The sequence below is a fragment of the Chlorocebus sabaeus genome, chromosome 26, assembly GCF_047675955.1.
Source record: "Chlorocebus sabaeus isolate Y175 chromosome 26, mChlSab1.0.hap1, whole genome shotgun sequence".
NCBI classification, from domain to species: domain Eukaryota; kingdom Metazoa; phylum Chordata; class Mammalia; order Primates; family Cercopithecidae; genus Chlorocebus; species Chlorocebus sabaeus.
Genome location: NC_132929.1, coordinates 56,654,095 through 56,678,955, shown reverse-complemented (window position 1 = coordinate 56,678,955; position 24,861 = coordinate 56,654,095). Strand labels below are relative to the sequence as shown.

At 45.8% G+C, this 24,861-nt stretch overlaps 1 protein-coding gene across 5 annotated transcripts in view; it reads right to left on the bottom strand.

The window, feature by feature from the left end:
- ARNT2 (aryl hydrocarbon receptor nuclear translocator 2) overlaps positions 1-24,861 on the bottom strand; it is a 201,490-nt gene that overhangs the window by 103,402 nt on the left and 73,227 nt on the right. The window lies entirely within an intron of this gene.

Below are 24,861 nucleotides of genomic sequence, written 5' to 3'. Positions count from 1 at the left end.
ACAGTGAAAAGTTTCTCCCACTGTTCAAGTCTTTAACACTTGGTTCTGTTCCCTGCAACCAAATAGTTCAGGTTAATACAATGTCCTGTGGCCTTTGACAGAAGAGGAAGGACAAGGGAATTAACTCTTTACTCACTGAGCACTCTACTAAGGGCTAGGTATTCTGAAACGTTTCACATGTGTTACATGACACAACCCTAGGAAGTGGGTCACAGTAGTTGCACACCAAGGCTCAGCGGGGAGAAGCGCCTTAGGGGTAGTTCATTTCAGAGGGGAGAAATATTTGATCATTGATATGTCAAGAATTGCTGGGGCATGATGATAATAAAAAGCAGATTAACTTTTAGGAGGTTCTGTTATTGTTTTTAAATACTCTGTGGACAATGCAGCTCCTACTGCCTGCACAGTGGGCAATGCCCCCTCCTCGGTAGCCCCTGCTAGTCTCTATTTGTCCCACAAAGAAACTGAAGCCCAGAGACACTAAGTAACCAGCCACAGTTGTCTCACAGCTGAGAACTGTGGAGTCAGGATTTGAAGAGGGCAGCACGACTTAATGCAGAGCGTATACTACTTTTCACAGTACAACTGCTCTGGGAAGTCTGGAGACCACTCCCCAAAGCAGAAAATAAGACGGCAGCCACCAAACAGAAGCAGATGGGCAGTGAGGGGGCAGGAGGTCAGCCATCTGCAGGGACTGTGGCCAGCTTGTGGCTGTTTCAGGATCAGAAACCCAGACTGGGAACATAAGCCTTTTAATTTTTATTTTTTTTGTAGTTCTTATCTGTGTATTTCTTTATTCCTCTTCAATTTTTCCTTTTGGTTTAGTAGAGAACTTCGGATCATTCCAGCCTGTCTCAGCCATTCCTGGGAGACTCAGGGGAATGGGTTTGCATCCATATTTGGTGGAGTTATAGGAGGTACAGGTCCCCTAATGGTAGGCCTAGTTGCAGTGACCACACTTTCCAGCTTTGCCTGGGACAGCCTGGCTTGTTCCTATTGTTCCAGCATGGTCATTAGCACAGCCTCTTTTCACTCTCCCAGTGCGTGGATTTGGACCATCACCTTTATGCAATATGGTCACTGTTTTTAAAGTGGTCGCAAAGAGGGAATCATGAGTGAGAGATGAATCTCACACCCTGGAGGTTGAGAAAGTTACATTTAAGGCCACGTAGCCCGCCTGCCTGTCACTCAAGCTCTTCTCTCCTCCTAGATAGGTCTACATTGTGTCTTTATGGGTAGGGGGCAACACTCCAACAGCCCCTCAGAAAAGAATGGTGTGCCATCAGTGCTTCCAGGCAGGAAGGAGGGAGTGCAACTGGAGATGGCTGGTCACTCAGGGTAGAACTCGTTCCAGTTTAGTAACAGGGAGTTAACCCTCAGGTAAAGTCAGAAAGCTCCATTCTTCCAAAGAAATGCTTTCTGAGGGCCCCCGGTGGTGCAGCTGGCTGTACCTAATCCTGTTCTGGCCTGAACTTCACCAGGGCCACCACGGCACTAGGAACACAGTAGGAGCCACATGAAGATGTTCAGCTTGTTGCAAACACTTGGAGAGTAACACCAAGGTGGAATCACAACATGAAGTGTATTAGAAAGTCCTTCCCTTTCCCCTTCTCTCACATTAAATTCTTGCTCTAGAGAGAAGGCCTTTCTTCCTCACGTGCTGAGTAAAGTGTTTTCCTCAGGAAGAATATACTTATAATTATCTCCTCTGCAACACCACTCTACCATTTCAAATCTATATCCAGCCATTTAATGGTCATGACAGGCCATGAGCTTCTCAGCTCTCCTGCAGCACAGGGAATGCTACTGCCCTCAACAGTATGGTACCTATATTAGTTTCTATGGCCATGTAGCAACTCAGCAGCTTAAAACAGCACCCATTTATTACCTCACAATTGACCAGGTTCTCTGCTGAAGGCCTCATAAGGACAAGATCAACGTGTTGTCTGGGCCGGGCTATTACTTAGAGGCCCTGCAGAAGAATCCACTTCTGAGATCATTCCAATTGTTGGCAGATCCTTGCAGCTGTCAGGTCAGGTGCTCATGCCCTTGCTGGCTATTGGCCAGATGCCATGTTAGGAGGCTACTCACAGATCTTGGCTCATGGAGCCTCCAACTTCAAAGCCAGCAAAGGTCTATGGCCTATCAAATCCTTTTTGTGCTTCAAATCTTTCTGACTTTCCAATCTGTTATGAGTCAGATAAAATTTTCTCCTTTTAAATGGCTTACTTGTTTGGGTCATGCCTACCTGGATAATCTCTGTATTTAATGATCAACTGACTTGGGACTTTAACTACATAGGCAAAATCCCTTTGCAGCCATACTTAGATTAGTGTTTGATTGAATAACCAGGGGATGGAAACCTTAGGGATCCTTTTAGTATATTGCCCGCCATGGTCCCCAACATTATTGACACTTAGGCAGACAGCTTGCCTCCCTTACTGGATTACAAACTTTGTGAAAGCAGCTGTCCAGGGGTTGAATATCTCTGTGTCCCCTAGTCCAGGGTGCCTCGCATACATACACTGGTGTCCAATGGCTCTGTCCTGAATCACAACCACCCACTGGGGAGGCTAAGCTGTCATGACTGCACAGCGGCCCAATTACAACTCCTTACAGGCTCCTAGGGACGCCCATGTGTCTCTCTTTTCCTGTTTTCCAAAGAATCCTTGAGGATTTAGAACTAAGGCTTTTCTCCACAAGTAATTCCACCCCTCAAGCCTAACAAAGCATTTTCCTTTGGCAGTAGGAATCCTGAGCAACTTCCAAAAGCCGAGCTCCTGACATCTTCTCAACAACTAGGAGGCTATAAACACAGGTCCTCCCGTAGTAACCTGGGCCACTTTTCAACTAATACATCTCCTCTTACCTGGTTCTATATCGTTATCCAGGCAGTGAGAGGCTGGTGACAGCCAACGAATGGCAGCCGACATGTATCCCACTGGCAAGTTCAGAACTATTTATCCACTACTTATTCAGAACTTTATGGCACTTGAGCCTGAAGAGGTTTTTAAGAAAGGACACATGGTTTCACAGCAGCGACCAAGTACAGCGTCCTTACCAGCTGGAGTTACAGGCTGTGTTAAACTCTATCCACCCAGACAAGTGCTGAGCAAGTTCTCCCATTTCACACAAGATGCTCACAGCTCAAGCTGGGAGCAGGGAGAAGGGTGCTGGGCATGTGGTGAATTCACACAGGAATGGACTATTGGACTATAAAAGACAGCCCCATCCCACTCCTTGGCATGGGAATAAGTCAGAGTGCAATGGATTTTTTTTTTTCCAAAATAATATTGTCAAGAGAGGGTGCATGAAAGCTCACAAATGTGTAGAGGCTGGGTAGAGAGCAAGAATCTGTAAACTGACTCCATCCAACAGAAATTACAAAGTGCAAGCTGCAGTACTAAGCAAAGTATCTCACAGAGTAGGGGAAGCCAGACACCATTCCTACTTAACTATGAAACCAACTCAGTTGGCACTCGAGGAGATGTCTGTACAAACTACAAAGGCAGCACAAAGCAGACAGAGAGAGTGCTTCATGTCGGAGAGAGCAGACTGGGTCAGGGAAAGCTTCCTCCCAGAGGAGGTGCTAAAGGAACCTCAGAGAGATGGAGCTGCAAGGGATGCCCCAGGTAAAGGGCTCAGAGCAAGATGTGGGGAAAGTGGAGGGAAGGGTCTGAGAATAGGACAAAGTCCTGTTTGGCTGGAGCTCTACAGGGAGAGGGGCTGGAGAGGTGGGCTGGGGCCCAACCCCAGGGCACAGAGCCCCAGGAAGGCATGAGCAGAAGCAAACAGAGGAGTCAAGCTCTCAAAATGATTCTGCTACCTGTTACACAGGCAGGAAAGCCAGAGACTTGAGAAATGTGCTTCTGACAAACCCATCCAGCTCTTCATGCTGCTAGCAATGAATACTGAGCATGCTTTGCAAAGGCTTCATTCCATTCTAAAAGCAAAACTTCTACCTCCCGAAACTGCTTAGGAAAATTCATATGATTTGCAGTTTAAATATATGAACATCAATAATTTAGATTTTAGGAGCAAAATCTTGCAAGATTAGCATTCATAGCCAACATTCAGGGAAAGAGAGACACCCCAACTTGGAGCCCGAGTGTCCAGCCGTGTGGGGAGAGCTCCCCTGTACACAAAGAGTGTACTGGGAAGGAGGGAGGGTTGGCAGCATCAATAATGTTCACTGAGCAGAATGGGCTCCTCCTGACCCACAGAGGGAAACTGTTTTCAGAGAGTAAGAATAGGTTTCTGGGAACTATCCCCCTCTGGGCCCTCTTGCCCTCCTGAGCAAGGAAGACGGCGGCTGGGGTTTGGGTTAGAACTCAGAGTAGAATCTGTGGCCATGGAATAAAGAGACAAAAAAAGGCTCACAGGGGTGGGGGTGCCTGATTAGGTCTGGCAAAAGGGACTTAGCATTGCGACTAATAGGCCCTGCAGACACTCAGAAGAGCCTTTCTGCCAAGCAGTCTGCTTGCATGTCAATCTGTTTGTCCCTCCACCGTACCATCTGGGGAAGGTGCTAATGAGACACTAACTAAGCAAGCAGCAGGCAGCAGGATGGCACAAGGAGGGCAGCAAAACTCTGCAGAGAACATCCAAGAAATCATCATCTCATGAGCAATGAAAAGACCAAGACTGGCACATTTGGGGTCAGTCCATACCAAGGGGCAGAGAACTCCAACGTGAATGACAGGCCATACCACCTCTCCCACCTCGACAACTGGGCTCTTGCAGCTCTCTCAAAAGCCCCAGCACTTTACAGCTTCTTCTGCATTCGCATTCTCCACATGATGTGGGATCACAGGGCACCGCCTGCTGTGGCCTGCTGCTCTGCTATTCACTATAAAATCATCACCCCACGGTCTCCCCATGGCCGGCACCTCTTCTGCTATTTAATCTGTAGACAAAAGTACAAATTCTTCATCCTGTTTAGAATATGCTGAAGTGTGATTTAAAGAAATACATTCCTCTTGGGGTATCATGCTACAAAAATGCCAGAAATGCAAGCCTGACGGGTTTAACTTTAATAGTAAATGATTAACCCTCCTTGGCTATGGAAAGGCAGCTCAGCATATGCCAGGACACCAGGCTGACATGGAGTTCGAGAAGGCAATTTCAAGTTGTGCCTTCCCTCCTTCGCAGTTTGCTAATGAAATGATTTTAAAAATACAAAAATAGCAGGAAAAATCTGCACTCATGAAGAAAAACAGTAGAAGGGGCCTTAAAATAGGGAGACATCGAAATACTTCTGCAAAAATTAGCACAACACACCTGGGATGGTCTGGAAATGAGTATGAGCAGCTCATGTGTCTTAGTTCATTTTGTGTTGCTATAAAGGAATACCCGAGGCTGCGTAATTTGCAAAGAAAAGAAGTTTATTTGGTTCATGGTTCTGCAAGCTGTATAAGAAGCATGGCGCCAGCATTTGCTTCTGCTGAGGACTCCAGGAAGCATCATGGCAGAAAGCAAAGAGGGAGCAGGAGTATCACATGGCAAGAAAAGGAGCAAGTCAGAGAGAGGAGGAGGGGTGCCATGCTCTTTTAAACAAACAGCTCTCAGGTGAACTAAAAGAGTGAGAACTTACTCATTTACACAGGGAGGGCACCAGGCCATCAGTGAGGGATCTGCCCTCATGATCTGAATATCTCCCACCAGGCCCCACCTCCAACATTGGGGATCAAACCTCAACATGAGATTTGGAGGGGACAACCATTCCAACTATATCACCATGGTTCAACAAATATGAGGAAACAACCTGCCTGGGAAGGAAGTGAAAGAGTTCCCTACTAGAAGTTTCCAAATTCCAAGCAGGAGAGGGAGAACAGGAAATCAGGAAGCAGAAGACCAAGGGCCTAGGGTATAATCACAGTGAGGCCAGAGGCAGAGCCCTCATATCACCCTGACTTTAAGCAAACAACCTACCACATAAAGAGGAAGAAAGGCTGCCGCAGCCTGCTTCTGAAGGGCAGCATATCATGTAAAGGAGTGGGCATGGCCCTACTAACTTCAGATGATGGTGACTAAGGCACAGGGTTGCCTCAGCTGCAGCTCCCAGATAGCTGTACACAGCTATCTTGCAGGAAAAATCAGAGCAAATCCCCCACACCCCGCCACTTGCTATGGTTTGAATGTGTCCTCCAAAGCTCATGTGTTGGAAACTTAATCCCCAATGCAAGAGTGTTGAGAGGTGAGACCTTTAAGAGGTGATCAAGTCATAAGAGCTCAGGAAGGCAGAGCCCTCCTGAGGAGTTTAATGTCACTATTTCAGGGATGGGTTTGTTATAAAAGCAAGCTTGGCCCTTCTTGCTTTCCTGCTCTCTTTCTCGTTCTCTCTTGCTTTTGCTCTCTCAGTCTTTTGCCTTCCACCATGGGATGACGCAGCACAAGGGCCCCTGCCAGATGTCAGAGCCATGGTCTTGGACTTCCCAGCTTCCAGAACTGTGAGCCAAATAAGTTTCTGTTCATTATAAATTAATCAGTCTGTGGTATTCCGTTATAGCAGCAGTAAACAGATTAAGACACGAAGAATCGGAAAGAACACAATATGCTGAAATACTAAGTCTCAGCGATATTTGAGAAAATCTTTTATAAATAAAAAGAAAATAACCTGGTACCAAGAAAGATTGCTTTTAGATGAAAAACATGATTTCAGAAATGAACACCCAAATGGAGGCAATAAACAGTGATACTGCTAAAAACTGAACCAATGAATTAAAAGAAACCTTTAGAAAGTCTCTCAGAGGTCACACACACACATACACAAAGCAAAAGCGAAAGGAGGTAAATATAAGATGCAAAAGGCTAAGATTCCTAGATAAGAGAGTCAGGCAATCCATCACAGGGATTTGAGAACTGAGCTGACAGAGAAGACAGAGAAGAGGCATTCAAAGAAATTATCATAAGGACCTCTGCTTCCAACCAAGTAACAGTGGCCAGATTGACTTTCCCTTCTGAAACCATCAAGCACCCAACAAAATCTATAGAACAATAGTTCTTACACATTAGACATTAAGTAGTGAAGGACCCTGAGAGACTGGAAAAGAAGAACAAAGTTGGAGGACTAACATTATCTGATTTGAAGACGATAAAGCTGTAGTAATCAAGACACTCTGAGCCAGGCATGGTGGCTCATGCCTGTAATCCCAGCATTTTGGGAGGCTGAGGCAGGAGGATGGCTTGAGCCTAGGAGTGTGAAATCAGCCTGGGCAACACCAGACCTTGTCTCTACAAAGAATAAAAAATTAGCCAGACGTGATGGCACATGGCTGTAGCCTCAGTTACTCAGGAGGCTGAGGTGGGAGGATCACTTCAGCCTGAAAGGGCAAGGCTGCTGTGAGCTGTGATGGCGTCACTGCACTCCAACCTGGGCAACCAAATAAGATCCTATGTAGAAAAGAAAGAAAGAAAGATGCTCTGCATAAGCAGAATAGCACAGAGTCCAGAAACAGACGTACACCTGTGTAGATAATTGGTGTGCAAAGGCAATTCAGTAGAGAAAGAACTGTCTTTTCAACGAAGGTGCTGTGATTCAGCTGAGATTAAAAAAACAAAACAAAGCAAAAAAACACCAAAAAACCGAAGGTGCTGGAACAACTGAATATGCCTATACTAAGGGAAAAAAAAAAATAGGCCTGTCCTGAGAAGTAAATAAGATGTATTTGTGAAGTCACTTCAAACAGTATGTAAATATTAGTTTCCTCTCTTCTTGGATCCTCCCAACCCCACCCCCCAAAAAATCCATTTCCCTTCCAGCAACCAGAACAGTCTTTATGTATAAAAATGCAAATTGGATCATGTTAACATGCTTTCAGGGACTGCTTCCTGCACTAAGAGTAAATTCCAAGTGCATAATGGTTCTCTGTGGCTGTCCCTGGCCTGACGTTTCCCCCTCATCTCACTGCATGGGATATGGCTTGGCTGTGTCCCCACTCAAATCTCATCTTGAATAACATGTGTTGTTGGAAGGATCCGATGGGAGGTAATTGAATCATGGGAGCAGGTCTTTCCCATGCTGTTCTCCTGATAGTGACTAAGTCTCACAAGATCTGATGGTAATAAAAAGGGGCTCCCCAAACAAGTACTTCTCTCTTTGCCTGCCACCATCCATGTAAGTCGTGACTTGTTCCTCCTTGCCTTCTGCCATGATTGTGAGGCCTCCCCAGCCATGTGGAACTGTAAGGCCATTAAACCTCTTTTTCTTCCCAGTCTCAGGTATGTCTTTATCAGCAGCATGAAAACTAATATAATGGCCTTCCTCACTTCCCCAGAGCCACCAATACCTTCCCTGCCCCAGAGCCTTTTCACATGCTGTGCTATTCCCATGGCTGGGAAAATTCTTGGCCCCATTCCCCCTACCACCTCACAAATTGCTAATTCCCACTCATGTCCTTTCGTTTTCTGCTTTACAGTCATTTCCTCAGAGGCCTTTCCCTGCTCCTCTCTCCCCACCACCTCTAACACATAAATTAGGGTCCCCTGCCCCTGTCCCATAGCCTCTTGTTCTTTTTCTTCAGAACATGCCACCAACTTAACTCTATATTCATTATATAACTGCCTGTTTGTCCATTTCCTGAGGTAAAGCTCCATGATGCATGGTGACCACAGTTTCATGCATTGCTGCATCTTCCGTTTCTAGTGCAGTGACACGTGCTGATAACTATCTGTTGACTTAAACTAAGACATGCAAGTTGCCTCCCATAAAGAGGTTTCCCCTTCATCTGTGAATACCTGGTGGCCAAGTCATAGTGGCTGGCCTCAGTCTTGGACCAGGCTGTGGGCAGCCCCGAGGGGAGACAGGACTGTGGGGTGGGGCCTGCATCCACATGGAGGGGCTCTTTGCATTGTCAGGTTATTTTAGGTAAACCTCAGCTGTGCTGGTGGCCAGCCTGCGGACAGCTCCATCAACAGGCTTTCTTCCATGGGCTTCAGTAGACACTGCAGATGTCCTGCCCGGATCCCCTGGATCTCATGTACCACTTTGACTGCTGGGTCCTCCCCTAGCTGCTGCAGGTTCTTCAGCTGATGGCTCACACCTGCATCTTCTCCAGAGCCTTCTCCTTGAAGCCACCTGGCCTGAAGTTATCTAGGAGTTACACCCACCCCTCAAGGCCTGTGACCAATGACTAATTTGCCTCACAGAGGGACTGCAAAACCCCACACCCTTGCCTCAGAGAGGGACTGACTCTGTGCAACTTACTCTCCCAAGCTTTGTCCCTGTAGATTAGGTTGAAGCTAGACTCCCCAGAATCATATCTTTGCCTGGCCTCTCTTCTGACCTGTCCTGACCTATCCAGCTTCTCTCTCTCACCACTTTCTCCTGAGAGTGCTCACAAAAGTGTGTGCACGAATCCCTGACCAGGCAGGAATTGAGAATACCTCCCAAGACAAAGCTGCCTATGGTTGGAGGAAAAAAAAAAAAAAGATGACAAGCATTTACTGAGTACCCAGGCCATGCCGGGCACTGTCTCGGGCACCATCCTCACACCAACACTGATAGGAACTGGAGGCTCAGGGAGGATCCCTGTACCCTGTCCAAGATCACCCAACTGGTCAGCAGGGAAATGAGGACTCAAACCCAGGCAGAAAGTCCATGCTCTTAACTCCCCACCATGGCTGTCGGTGAGTCCACGCATCTGCCGATTCCCAGCCCTAGCAAGCAATGTGAGCTGTGCTGTCTAAAATGAAGGCAGGGGTTAATGGGGTAACTTCAACCTGAGTACAAGTGCACTGTTCAAATGTAGAAAGGGCTATCTTCCGAGGCGGCCAGCTCCGCCACTGCAGGTGTTCAAAAAGAAGCCAGTGGCCCCTTCACAGGCCTGTTATGGAGGGAGCTGTAGAACTGAGAGAAGAGTCAGCCTGTGTGACCCTCATGATGCCGAGCTCTTGTGAGTTCAGGTCCTTAGAATGTGTGCACTCAGCTCAAGGTTAAAGAATGGCATTGTAAATAGCTCATTGGAGAGTCATTTATGTCATCACCCAAAAGGAGAAAACTGAAAGCCATCTATCAGATCACTGCCTGAGCAAACGACTGGCCAGGGAGGCTTTGCATTGGAGTAGAAGAAAAGAATCTACAAAAATAAAGGGAAAACTGGATGCAGATGTTTTCCTCAATTAGCTTCTACTAAAAAAGCAATAAACAGGAAAGATCAGTGCTATACATGCACTTTTATTTAGCCATGTGGCATGAGTCATGACATTTCAGAGAGAAATGTGTCTGTCTTTGGTGAAGCTAAAGGAAACTATTTTACTTTCTTTATCGTTGGAGTTTTTGCAACAAAGCTATTTTTAACCAAAGTATTACAAAATATGACCATCACGTGAGATGATTACTGAAATCTAAATCATACCAGCAAGAAGCAGTGATTCAATTTGTCTTTTCAAACATCCCAAAGTAACTCAAATTAATTATATCTGCCTAAAAAAATACCACTTGTAGGTTATTTCTGTTGTAGTTTCCTGTTATAGAAGGAAGAAAAAAGTCTTTGTCGATTGGCTTTTTGAACATCCAAGTTAGGATAAAAAATACTTCATTAGGAAATCAAGACTCTTTCAAACAGGACTTAAAATGCCAAGTGCTGCACATTTTTCAATTGTGTTGCTGATTACATTTTTAACATTTTGGTTTTCGGTGGTAGTAAATTAAGAAACTATCTTCCTGAAATTTATGTCCTAGATAAAGGACAAATTAGGTTGTATTATTTTATTTATGCGTGGGGGTTTTTGGCAGGGGTCTTATTGGGGAGCAGTAGTTGGTCCACACTGGAATCATCAGGGCAGCTTTTGAAAGACAGATGTCTGAACTTCACCATAGCACAGTCGAGTTCACAGAAATGAAGTGGAGTCCTGGCATCTGAATTTTTTAAAAAATGAACAGAATTCTGATGCACAGTGAGATTGAGAACCACTGTTTTAAGAGCTGGGAATTTTAAAAACTTATCTACAAAGCTGTAATAAACGTTTTTCAGGCGTCACTTGGGTGTGCCTTGTTTCAAGAAAAGCCATAATATGAAAATGGGAATGTAGGAACTTTAGGAGGTGACTTTTAGCATTATAAAGTAGCACACCAGTGTTACATGGTTAAATCTCTGCATGAATTTAAAGCAAGATTTAGCATTCTCAGGTCGATTCACATACATTTTTGGTGGGATGGAAAATACGTATGTTAAGCCACTGAAGAGAACTTTAACGTCCTACTCCTTCTTTATCCAGGACAGAGACGCAGTGTTATTGGGAGTTGGGAAAGGCCTGGATCCTGCAGACCACCTCTCCCTACTTCCCAAACCTAACTTCCTGATTCCCAACAGCCCAGCACAGGCAGAGGATGAAGAGCTCCCTGGACCACAGAATCTTGTTTAGAGGGAAGCGGCTTGTTCTCTAATGCCAAAGGGGAGAACCCAGTTGGATGTGTACATAAAATGCACATAAGGTTCACAGTGAGGGTTGTTCTACTTGTATCCCTGGCAGCCTCCCTGATTCCCTGTAAGCCCTGTGCTTGGGAGGCTATGTCCTCTCAGTTATTTCTCTTACAAAGAAATATTTACCATGCATGGAAAATCCAGTCATTCAGTGACATTACTGGGTAAGTCTCCTCTTCCAGTCTTGCAATGCCCAGGTACACTTCCGTTTTAGATCCCTTCCCTAAGAAGTTGTTGCCATGAACAAAGCATGAGAGGTCTACATACCTAGAAGACAAGGTCAGGAAGAGGAAGGAGACTGGTGAGGGCGGATGCCCTGGTCTGGTTTCAGAGTCCAATTATAAAGGAAGCCTCTGGAAAGGTAGGCACAATGGTCAAGTACCAGTCATCTAAGTCTAACATCTGGGAACTGAGCCTGTACCTTGCAGGCTGTCAGAGCCAGGCCTGAGCAGGCCAGGTGTCACTCACAGACTATGTACTGAGCTGGGGGCCAAACTTCTCAACTCCTGAATGTGCATGGCTTGTTCCCCACTTGGACATTCTGGCCCATCTCCCTGCACGCTCTCCTGCATCAGTTCCTGGCCTGGACCCCTCTATGCGCCCCATCTGAACCCACCTTCAGTGTGGCGATCTGCTGCTGCTTTCAGCAAAAAACAGCCCTGACCTCGGCTCTGGATTGTGCCCAGCTCTGCTGCTGTGCACATGGACAGCATGAAGGGGCAGGTCTAGCCCAAGGCACAGGCAGGTGGGCAGGACTCAGGCATGAGAGGACGAATCAGGTCAGGACAAAGGCAGGCGAAGAGAGATGGAAGCCCAGGCTCAGGGCTGGGCAGGATGAGAAGCAGGGAGAAGTACAGCGAGGAGCAGCCCGGAGGACTTCAACTGCCTGCCTGAGTCTGCATGGCAACTGAATTCCAAGCCCTGCCATATCAGGGAGGTGTGGAGAGGAAGAGGGGGAAGTGCTGCTCTGTCCCACCTAGAGTGGCTTCAGCCTACTCCAGATGGATGAGTGGTGAGCATCAGTAGCCCCATCTGGAAGGAAATGAAGAGGAACAGAGCAGGAAAGTGAAGCAGAGGAATAGATACAGCAAGGCTCAACCTGTATCCACGCTCACATCTGAATGGGCTCCATGCCTACATGATGGGGCAAATCAAATCCCACACCACACACAGCCTGGAAGACCATTCCTGAGGCTGTACCTCTGCTGACTCACTGCGTAGGTGATTAATGATTATAAAAAATTAACAGTAGTGAGTATCCCTATCTCCCAGCAGAGCACAATGAGCACATTCTGCATTGCACCCAAGTTTATCTACAAATATAGGCTGGTGGGTCCAAAGGCATCCGTCAGTGAATGCATAAGCATCAAAGGAAGCAGTGGATTTTGTGGCTTGACTCAACATGACAAGTCAGGGATGCTGAGGAGGTGCCTCCTGTCCTCCCCATGGTTAAACTCACTTCTAATAGAAAAGATCTGACATCGAGAACAAGAGGCACAAATGAGGCCACCAAAGACTCTAGACGTCAGCTTTTTTAAAACACTATTTGGGTAAAGAACTAGAGTGAGTGGATAAACTGCCCTTGTTGGTTTCACTGCCTACATATCTCTTGAATTTAATCACTTCCCTCCACCTCCACTGCTACAGTCTATACTGGGTTTTACAGTGTCTCCCACCACCCCCTGCCCAAAATTCATGTCCACTCAGAACCGCATATGTGATCTTATTTGGAAAGAGGGTCTTTGTAGATAGAATCAAGTTAAAATGAGGTCATACTAGATTAAGGTGGGCCCTAATCCAACAGACTGGTATTCTTAGAAGAGGGAAACTTGGACCCAGAGACACAAAGTGAAAATACCACATGATGATGGAGACAGAGATTGGACCGATGTGTCTACAAGGAATAGCAAGGACTGTCACCTACCACCAGAGCTAGGAGACAGCCATGGAACAGGTTCTTCCTCAGAGCCTCCAGAAAGAACTGACCTGGTTGCTGACACCTTGATTTTGGACTTCTGACCTCCAGAACAGCAAGATAATACATTCCCATTGTTTTAAGCTGCCCAGTTTGTAGTAATGTACCATGGCAGCCAGAGGAAACTATACTCTTCCACAACCCCTTGCGTGGATAACTCTAGCATCCTCCTAACCTTGAATACCCCAAAGCTGTCTGGTCATCCTATGACATGTTCTCCACTCTGTCGCCAGAGTGAGCGTCTCACATCTAACATGGATCATGGGCCTCCACTGGTTAAAATCCTCAGTGGCCTGCATTGGTCTTGGAGTCAGCATCCACTCTCCCTACCCTTCACCATCTCCTCGCCTGTCTGCCTTCTGCTGCCTTATCAGATTTCACCAAGTATCAGTCACTCACAGGGGCATTCTCCAACCTGCCCAGGTATGTCCCATTCTGTGTTGTTTGTTCTTGTTGCCCTCCTGGCCTTTTCCTCCACAACACCTATCACAGTGTGTTAGATGTGATTATGTCTTTAGTGTCTCTTTTCCCCACTGAACTGTAAACTCCCTGAGAGCCAAGCCACATGGGTTTTATTCATCACTAGATTCCCAGCACTTAGTACAGTATCTTGCACCAAGTTAGTTAGTACTCACTAAATATGTGCTGGATGAATGGAAGAATGAATAGAACAAAAAGAGAGAAAAAAGTAAGTGCCTCTTTTATTCCCTCTCCTCTACCTGAGCCTGCAATGGGGATTCTCGAGCACATGTCACACTTTTGTACAGGGGCAAAACTAACAAAGATCAGGGCCTACCCATCTTCCCTTGTCAACAGTACCAAAATCCTAAGACACATTTTAGAGAGCTAAAAAGACAAACAAAGCAGGGCAAGATGGAAAATTTGGGAAACCACTGATCTATAGGACTGTTTAAGTGGAATTTGCAGTAATTAAAAAAGATGAATGAACTCTCTACAATTCCCAAACACTATCATTAATACTATCCCATATGTCATTGAATGCCTGCTTCAAAGCAGTTTTGTAGGAGATGCATTATTGTCTGCATTTACAAGCGGGAAAACTGAGGCTCAGGGAGGTTAAGTCATTCACCCAAGGTAAAGGCCATGGACTGTAACTGTTACCAGGCTCATCTGACTCCAAGTACAGGGATTCTTCCACTCCCCTGCTGCCTCCCTACACCCCTATGCCCCCCCACCCCACCTCCACCACTCCTTAGCACACAGGGCTGGTAGAGCTCACTCTGTGCAGGGAGGCCAGCCTTCCAGCCAGAGTCAGCAATGTGTGCAAAAGCACCACTCTGATTCCTTTATCTGCTGTGACACAAGAGCGATAATGAACCCAGCTGCCTGGGCTGGAAATCTGTCCAGATTCATGGAATATCTTTCAACATAAAATATGAGGGAAAAACCACAAACAGTTCAGCAGCATCAGCCATGCTATGCATGTAGCGAAGCAAAACAGGCAGGTTGTATAAATATTTAACAACGAGAAAGAACTGAACTGGCTCCAAAGAAACATCTGGGATAACAGATCTAAGGAGGCTGAGGTTTCTAGTGGGAAAGTCACTGTGAAGATACAAAAAACAACTAGCAAGCAATTCTCAGATTTCATTCTCACGTGCATTTACCAAGCATCTCTGGCAACTTACCCCTAAATGCTTTGTTTTTAAGTGTTTACTACACAACTGGGCAATTTCCAAGGGGCCTAAGTCAAATAAACGTGCTTTTCTTGCCATAAAAATGCTTTATTTCTATTTCAAACAACAGAAACTCAATAACAGTGTTAATAGTTGAGTCGAGATCAAATCAAGGTTTTTTTGTTTTGTTTTGTTTTTTGTTTTTTTTGTTTTGTTTTGTTTTGTTTTTTTTGCCACATTTATCTATGTTACCTAATACGGCAAGAAATGGACTGAATGTGTTCAGGATTCAGATTCTGGCATTAGTCCAAAGACTAAGTTTGGGTATTCCAAAGAAAATAAGCTATATATTTGAAAGTACAGTTTTTATGAAGTTACCTTCATGACTGACACTTGGAAATGGACCATCTTTTTCCAGAACTGACACCCCAGGGGTGGACTGCATAGTTCACAGGACCCCTGTGGGACCAATTATCTGCCTTACATTCTTCCACTGAAGGATTCAACCACATAGCTGAGTTCAACAGTCTGTCCTTGCCCTCTTTTGCAAAGTGTCAGGAAGAAGGCCCAGCTGCTTTGGGTAGGCTGAGGCTGCATGTTGACAACTGGCAGCTATTTTCCCAGGCACACATGTTCCAGGAGGTGCATGCTGTCCCTTGCGGCATCATGTATAACTGGCTTTCTTCCTGCTCTAGCCTGGGTCCTCCCGGGGTGACAGGATGAGCACGCTACCAGCTCCTCGCTCTCCTCCTGTTCCACGGTGGAGGATGCCACCTGCTGAACCTGGAAACTTCGTGCTGACCCCAGTGGAGAGCAGGGGATGTATGGGCTTGTGCAGCAAGGTTCCCAAGGCTGTTACAGGCTGCTGTGCTGCCATATACATTTCCTGTGCCTAGTCAGCCCTGCCCTAGATAGCAAGCATAGAGGGGACAGCCAACTCCCAGAGCTACACTTCTAGCTGCTCCCCACCAAGGCCTGGTTGCCTGAGAGCTGTGCAAAGACAAGTTGGGCAGTTGAGTCATGGGGGCAGATCCCATCACTTCATGCCAGTCCCAGCTGCTAAAGGATACCCTCAACCCAGGCTGCTGCAAGCAGCCCCCAGCACAATCACTATTTGCTAAATTCTTTAGTTTAGCAGTTCTCAAACTATAATGTGCATCTAAGTATATAAGTTCCTGGGGAATCCTATTAAAACGTACATCCTGATTCAGTAGGCCTGGGATGGGACCTGCAATTCTGCATCTCTAAGAAGCTCCCTGCACTTCATGGATGCAAGTGCAGCGTACACATGAAACAAACTTAACAGATTTTACCAGGGTTTACCTCCCAAGTAAACTCAAATAAACATGTGCATGGAGTTCTATAATTAATAAGACATTTCACAAAGTCATAGATCCCCCATCTTTCTGAGGAGAAAAGCTAAGCTCAGAGATCAAAGAGCTTGGCAGAGCCAAGAATAACAGTGGACTCAATCCAGATGACTTGATATGAAGTCTCAGGATGGTTTCACTAAGTCAGTGGTTCTCAAACTTTAACATGCATCACAATGATTTGAAAGGTAGATAAAAATACAGATCTCTGGGCCTCCAGAGTTTCTGATTCTCATGCATCTGGCCTAAGTACTACACTTTGAGAAGTGCTCCACTAGACTCCACAGGATCCTAGAGACCCCTGGGCATGTGAGCCTCAGTCTCGGAGTTTTCATGCCATTCACCACCACATGCCCAAACCCCACTAAACACTGTTCTGGCTCCTGGTGACCCAGGGATATTGGGTCATGCCAAGGCTTTTTTGTCTCTAGATGCCCCAAAGGCAATAAGCTTCTTTGGCATTGACTATGAGCTCTACTTTGTAGCAGCCGTTCGGCCTCAGGTGTGTGACCCTGAGAACGTCTCAGCAACTTCACGCCTCATGCTCCTGACCTGTGAAATGGGGCCAATAATCCCCATGCATAGGACCTTGATGAAGCCCAAATGACAAATGGTTTTCAACTCTTCCTGTGCATCAGAATCATCTGGGAAGGTTTAACAAAACACCAGTGCCTAGCTCCCTTCGCAAACCCTGGGCAAGTGTAGTTATCAAATCTCCCCAGGTGATTGATGCTAATGTGCAACTAGGGTTGATATCCACTGAAATAGGTGAATGTGCTAGAAAAATGCAAGATGGCCAGCTGCGGTGGCTCATGCCTATAATCCTGGCACTTTGGGAGGCTGAGATGGGAGGACCGTTTGAGGCCAGGAGTTCGAGACCAGCCTGAGCAAGATGGCAAGACCTCATCTCTACAAAAAATTAAAAAATTAGCCAAGTGCAGTGACACCCACCCATAGTCTCAGCTACTGGGGAAGGTGAGGTGGGAGAAATGCTTGGGCCCCTCCTAGGCTCAAGAGAGGCTGCAGCAAGCTATGATTGTGCCACTGCACTTGAGCCCGGGTGACAGAGTGAAACCTTGTATCTACAAAAAAAAAAAATTTAAAAATTAGCCAGGCATGGTGGTGCATACCTGTAGTCCCAGCTATGTGGGAGGAGGCTGAAGGATTGCTTGAGGCCAGAAGTTTGAGACAAACCTAGGCAATGTAGTGAGATCCTACATCTAAAAAAAGTAAAAGAATTCATTATAGCTATTAATATTTCACTGTTATGGTATTTATTTGTTTATTTGAGACAGGGTCTTACTCTGTCACCCAGGCTGGAATGTAGAGGCACAATCATGGCTCACTGCAACCTGGACCTCTTGGGCTCAAGGGATACTCCCACTTCAGCCTCCTGACACACCCGGCTAATTTTTTTAAAAAATTTTTTGTAGAGGTAAGGTCTTGCTATGTTGCTCAGGCTGGTCTCAAAATCTTGGATACAAGCAATCCTCCTGCCTTAGCCTCCCAAAGTGCTGGGAGTACAGGTGTGAGCCACCCACACAGCTGTGATGGTTTAATGAGAAGAATAAATGCAACATGCACTGAGTGTTCCACAGATGTCCTCTCTCCCAGGCAGGGAGACTCTTCAGTGAATCCACCATCTTTAAACTCTCATGGAAATGCAGCCTGATGAAAGGTATATGAGCAGAGCTGCAGAGCTGGCTGAAAATGGCTCCCTGGTGAGCTGTTCTCGTGAGCAGCTATCTGTGCGCAGACCACAGCCTAGCCAAATCCTGTGATCCAAGGCTGAAAATATCTCTGGATTTCCATGAAGCTCTCAGAGAGACAGGAAAGCTTAATCACAGCTGATTGGGACAGTGAATCATGCACAGGAACTTTCCAGCCAGATCCCTTGGGGACCAACCTGGCTCAGGCTCTCTACAAATTATCACAAAGAATCTGGGCCGGAATGGTTGGCAAATGGGGATTCGTTCATTCAACAACAGCTGGGGACTCCCACATATAGGAGATAGGGGAAGTAGAGGCTGATCACGAGGTAAGCTGCATCCTACATAACCTTTCTACAGCCATGCAAGGCAGGTATTTGTTGAATGGATGAATAAATGAATAAACTAGCAAGTGCTCGGCCTTTGCTTGCACCCTCTTCTGCTATTGGACAGCTCTATTTTGAAGTTATTTTCTACACTGAACCAAAATGCTGACCCAGTTCTCTGAATGCAGGAAGAGTCCAGCAGAAACAGAGCCACGGAAGTGTGATACAGGGGAAACAGGCCAAATCAACCTTGTCTTGAAGAGTCCGTGGTTATGCTTGTCCACATCCGCTTCCCAGCCAGGACAGCCAGGCGATCCCCACCCAGGGCAGTGCTTGAGGTCACCCACAAGGTGCCTCCAGTTCTGCTCACCAGGATCAAGGTTCTCCAGAGTTCAACAGCCACAGGAGGGAACCTGGGAAAGGCCACCGGAAGGCATAAAGAATCCGCTGACTCCATGCTCCCTTGGGCAGCCCCTGCCAAGCTCCTTCTGCTGCTCCCTGTGTGCTCTCTGAACCCCACCTCTTGGGCATATCCAGTTACAGTCACAGGCTCTGCTACCACCAGGAATGCCCTGGGTCTCTCCTCAGGTCCTCTCCTTTCCTGCAGAGAGTTGGGGCTCAGGCCACTCAGATATCCAGGATCATTAATTCTGTGGCCCCTCTCTGACACCACTTTCATCTGATTCCGGCACCTCCATGCCTGACATCTGCTCCATCTTCTGCTCAGAATCCTGTAACCCAAACATCCCAGCATTCCTGGTGAGACGAAAAGGCACTTTCCATTCTGCAGAACACATATCCTTCCCCATAAGGAGCTCCTCCAGTACCACCGAGGTCAGCTCTCCTGGGCCAGCCAGCGCCTCTCTGCTGTCTGCCTGCCCACCATCTCTTCTTTCTTTCAGTGACAGACAGCACCTTATTTCCTCCAAGAGGGAATCTTCTCTTTCTGAATCCAAGTGCCTTGGGTGGAGAGGTAGGTTGACCTCACATCCTAGCTCAGAGTCTCCCTGGCCATCAGGATCAGCCAAGAGCAGGGCAGGTGGACCAAAATGAGCCAAGAGAGCCAGGCCCAGGATGTCTGCTACAACCACTGGAAGAAGGCACCCTGTTTCTGCTGGTGCTTTGGGAGTCAGGAAACTATAAGCTCAACACATCTAGTAAACACTTTTGTTGTCATGTGAGGAGAGCCTTCCTGAGAATCAATCCTGCACAGAGGAAAGCAAAGCCAGGAGATGGAGGAAAAAAAAGAAACACACACACATATATATATATATATATATATATAAATATAAATATATAATAGAGAGAGAGAGAGAATATACAGTGTGTGTATATATAGTGTGTGTATATATATAGTGTGTATAGTGTGTATATATGTACTATATATACAGTCTATATATACTATATATAGACTATATATACATAGACTATACATACATAGTATATATATAGACTAGCAGACATACATTATATATAGTATATCTAGTACATAGAGAATATATGTATACAGTTGGTTCTCATTATTTGAGGTATATGTCCTATAGAGTTCCTGTGAACACTGAATTAGCAAATACGGAACCACTGCTTCTAGGGGATTTTGTCTGCAAACCTCTTGTTTATAATGTTCTTGTCAACTGATCAATAAGTAATCTTGTTTTATGTGTGTTTCTGTCTAAAGACACCTTATTTAACATATGCTGTTGATTCACTGACATTGAACTCAAAGCCAATCAAAGCTCATCTAAAATGCCTGTGTTCTCTGTGAGGCACATCACAGCCACCCTGAGCTGCAGAACCCTGGCTTCAGCACACCACTCAGGGGTCATTTTAAACAGTGAAGTAACCAAGAAAAATCCCCAAAATGCAAAACCTGTGGCCCCAAACAGAGCATGAAAAGGATACTTGTTCACAGTATAAGCTGAAACAAGGCAGAAGGGGTGTCACCTTGTCCAACCTCAGCTGGAAACCTGTATATCAAGTGATGCAAATTTTTTGCCGCTCTGCACATGTCCATAAACTACCACAAAAGCTCCATGAGCATTAATGTCTGGGGTCATAGGTAAGTTTTGGCTAGAAGGTGAATTTGTCAGTATAAAATCCACAAATCAAGAAGACTGACTATTCTTTAGTTAGCAGTGTTTCATCACCTGGATCCTTCTATGCCTGAGGCAAGTGGTGCCCCTTTACACCAATTTCTTTTTCACTCAAGCCAGTTGGGAGGTGGTTTTGTCAGTTAAATCCAGGCTGGTTTTACAGCCTCTCTTTTCTGGAAGCAAGGTCTCTGGAAGATGCTGGCTCCCCTAACTGGCCCTTTGAGGTCCCTAAAATCTTCAGAGTCCTCAACATCCCAATCACCCCTACAAAGGGAAAGTTCGGCCCTCCTCAGGCATTGCTTGTGGAGAGATTTCCCAGGTGTGTATCCAGGTTCCTCAGCTTGAGATAGCCAATCCCTTCCGACTGCCTGTCAAAATAAGCACTTGAGCAGAGTGAGGTTCCTCTTTTGGTGATCCACAGTAAAAGCACTTAGCGGTGTCCACCTGTAACTACTGCTGACTCGGGTCCTGCGGAAGGGACACACTTTCTGCATGGCTCTCAAGCTTCCAGAGGCAATGCCACCCCTCTTCTGTGTGTGCTGCTCATCGCAGTAGAGCAGGTCTCCTGATCAGCGGGCAGTGGGGGCTTGGGCTCATGGCCCTGAGCCTTCGGAATAGGTTCTCTTGGGTTTTTCACCAGTCTCCCTCCTCCAGTCTGCCTCTATTTCTTACATTGGTGGATGAGGCCTTGAACAAAAGAGTAGAATCAGAGCTGGAAGGAGGCTTAGAAACTTCCCGGGTCAAGATGAGGAGAATGAGGGTCAGAGAAGGCCATGTGATCATGAGGGCCAAGATCACAAAGTGAAAACCAGAACAAAAGCAGGGAGCTCCCAACTCCTTTTCCAGCACTTTTCCACTAGCAGTGTCACTGTTGTATGGTAAGGCTTCACCCATTCTCTCTCCATGTGGACAAATGCTAGTTTTATTCAAAGACAAGTCAGATCATGACACTGACCCACATCACTCCATGATGTTTCTAAGGAGACACTTTTCACCCACTCTTTATCATCACCTTTCCAGCTAGGAAAAAATTTAATTCAACAAAGAACCACACCACCACCATCACTCCAGATGCTGCAACTCTTTGCAAGCAAATTGATTTTCTGGGGTCCCTGAGCCAACAGGAGTCTGCAGGCCCCACTGAAATCAGGTTTCTTGTCCCCTCCCCCGTGCACATATAAACTTCCACATGTTCAGTACAGGTGACCCTGCAGGTCCAACGAATGAGACATTGAATCACCACTGAGAGAGGCTCAGAGGAGGGAAACTCCACTGGGAAAGGAGGTCAGGCTGCCCTAGTTAAGCCACCCCCACTCCAGCAGTCCTTGTCTGGCTCCCTGCCTCGCCTCAACACTCTTCTACCCTGACTCTCCCAAAGTGGACCATGTCACCTCTTACCAGGCCTAAAACCACATGAGTCCAGGGACAGGAGGGTTTGAGAGATTCTAGTCCAATAAATGAAGGCATTATGCCACACCTGAGGCTTTTTAATACAATTTTAAAATTATACCTATGCTTGGGCTGGTTACATATGAAGCCCACTCCAGTCCTGTCCTGAGCACCAGGAAAACCCTAAGGCCTGTCTGAGTAGCAGCCCAGTTTCAGAGAGCTCCTCCAAGCTCTCCCCCATGGAATCAACAAGGGTTTGTTGTATGTTCTAGGAAAGTCGCATCATACCCTATGACTGTGAAAGAGACCCTGTCTTCTCTTCTACCCTAAGAATAAGAACCCACTTCTCCAGCCTCATCTTGTTCCTCACAAGAGGGGCCTGGTCCATAGGTGAGCTCAGAGGCCTGGCTCTTCACCTTTCACAGGGTCTTCTCTGGCATCCTGGAGGAGGCCCTCCACTGCACCAGTTCTGGCTGTCTTGCCACAGTCCAGTGTCCACTCTGAGGACATTTCTGTTCAGATGTGGTTCGCATCACCTGTTTAAACTCTCCCAGACACATTCAGACTTCACATGGACAGAAATGTCTACCCAACTCTGATGAACCAGCTGGCTATACCCTTGGCCAGAGCCTGACCTGCCTTGACCATCGCTTCCCTGGCAGCTTCCCCAGCTGGGTCTCCTGACTGGGTTTCCAAAAGCCACATCCTGTGGTCACATGTGGAAGTCTGGGAAAGACAGCACTTTCCAGAGAAGGTGATTTCAGCTGTCAAACCAACATTTCCTGGTTGGTTGGTTTTTCCCCTTTTACATCCCTCCCAAATATTTAACTTTATAAGGTGTTTTCCTTAGGATTTCTATATGGAGTTTGCTAATTCAGGCAGGAGAATGGGGTAGCAGAAAGAGTCTTTCTGAGGCTATTTCAGCATTGCTGTTTTACAAGCACATCAAAGCTTACTGCCAGGAGAAAAAGACACTGTCCTTACACCTTAATTCTCTATCCTCTTCCTCCGTTTATACATCTTGGATCATCAGCACTGAGAAAATTACTAATATCTTTCCAAAACAACTGTACACCCCTCACTTTTAGCAACATCTGACTCAGCCTTATCCTAAGTGTTATTATAGGTGGAATTGTGTTCCCCACTAAAATTGGTATGTTAGAGTCTTAATCCCCAATACCCCAGAATGTGACTATATTTGGGAGACAGGACTTTTAAAGAGATCGTTAAGCTTAAATGAGATAACATAGGTGAGCCCTAATTTAGTGACTGGTGTCCTCATAAGAAGAGGGAGAGACACAAAAGATTCATGCACACAGAGGAGAGACCTACACTTAGGCTGGTTATAATTCTTGTGAGAATAAAAGAAGGTGGCCATCTCCAAATCAAGGAGAAGGGCCTTAGGAGACAACAAACCTGCTGACATACTGATCTTGAATGCAATGGACTAAATGCTTATGCTCTCTCCAAATTCATACGCTGAAATTCTAATCTCCCAGATGATGATATTAGGCGATGGAGCCTTTAGGAGGTGATTAGGTACTGTTATAAAACAGATCCCAGACAGATAGCTAGTCCCTTCCACCATGTGAGGACACAGCTAGAAGGCAACATCTATGAACCAGAAAGTAGGCCCTTGCCAGACACCAAGGTGCCTTGATCTTGGACTTCCCAGTCTCTAGAACTGTGAGTGTATTAGTCTGTTCTCCCATTGTATAAAGAAATATCTGAGACTGGGTAATTTACAAAGAAAAGAGGTTTAATTTGCTCACCATTCTACAGGCTGTACAAAAAGCATGATGTTGATATTTGCTTGGCCTCTGGGGAGGCCTCAGGAAACTTATAATCATGGCGGAAGGTGAAGGGAAGCAGGTGTCTTACATGGTAGAAGCAGGAACAAGAGAGAGTGGGGAGGTACTATACACAACCAGATCTTGTGAGAACTCACTTATTCTCATGAAAGCAGCACCAAGAGGATGGTACTAAACCATTCAGGCGAACCCACCCCCATGATTCAATCACCTCCTATCAGGGCCTGCCTCCAACATTGGGAATTACAATTGAACATGACATTTGGGTGAGGACACAGATCTAAACCACATCAGTGAGAAATGAATTTCTGTTACTTAAAAGATATTCAGTTTATTGTATTTTGTTATAACAGCCAAAATGGACTAGGACATTGAAAGCCCAGCCTCCAGAACTATGAGAAAATACATTTCTGTTATTTAAGTAACCCATTCTGTGGTATTTTGTTATGGCATCCTAGGCTGACCACAATAAACAACACAATCACTAATTCATCAGGCTTCTGCTGAAGGCCTACAATGGGCAAAGCACTGAGTTTAGCACTGTAGGCAGACACAAAAGTAAGTGAGAATACAACAGCTCACAATATGATCAGGGAGAATGACAACACAAATATATCTGTCATAGAGCAGAATGCAAATATTTTGGTATAACACTTCTACAACTTTTGTTTCAACAATGCAAATTTGTTCAATGTAATTGACATATTAAGGAACAATCTGAGCATAATGTGAATTTTGTGTTTGCCTATCTGTAAGAAAAACTAGATGAACATAGAAAGGTTGTGCCTAGCTGAACCGAGCCACATGGAAATACACAAAATTCACATACCTCAGACATCAGTCAGCTCTCTGGGTCCACAGTGTGTTATTAGCCACACTCCTCCACATTTGCAGTTAAAACTCTCTGTCTGATTTCAGGTGACTTTCCTCCTACCACTTCACAATAACATACAAATGACCACATCTTCAGATACCACCTCCATAAACAAACTTTAGGTCATTTTCAAACTCAACTGCCATATGTATGGTAAGATGTATACATTTCTTAACCACTTAATGTTAAAGGTGTGCTACCATTTATAATAAGTTTTTATTTTTGCTTTTATCTGACAAATTATTGAGTGTTGT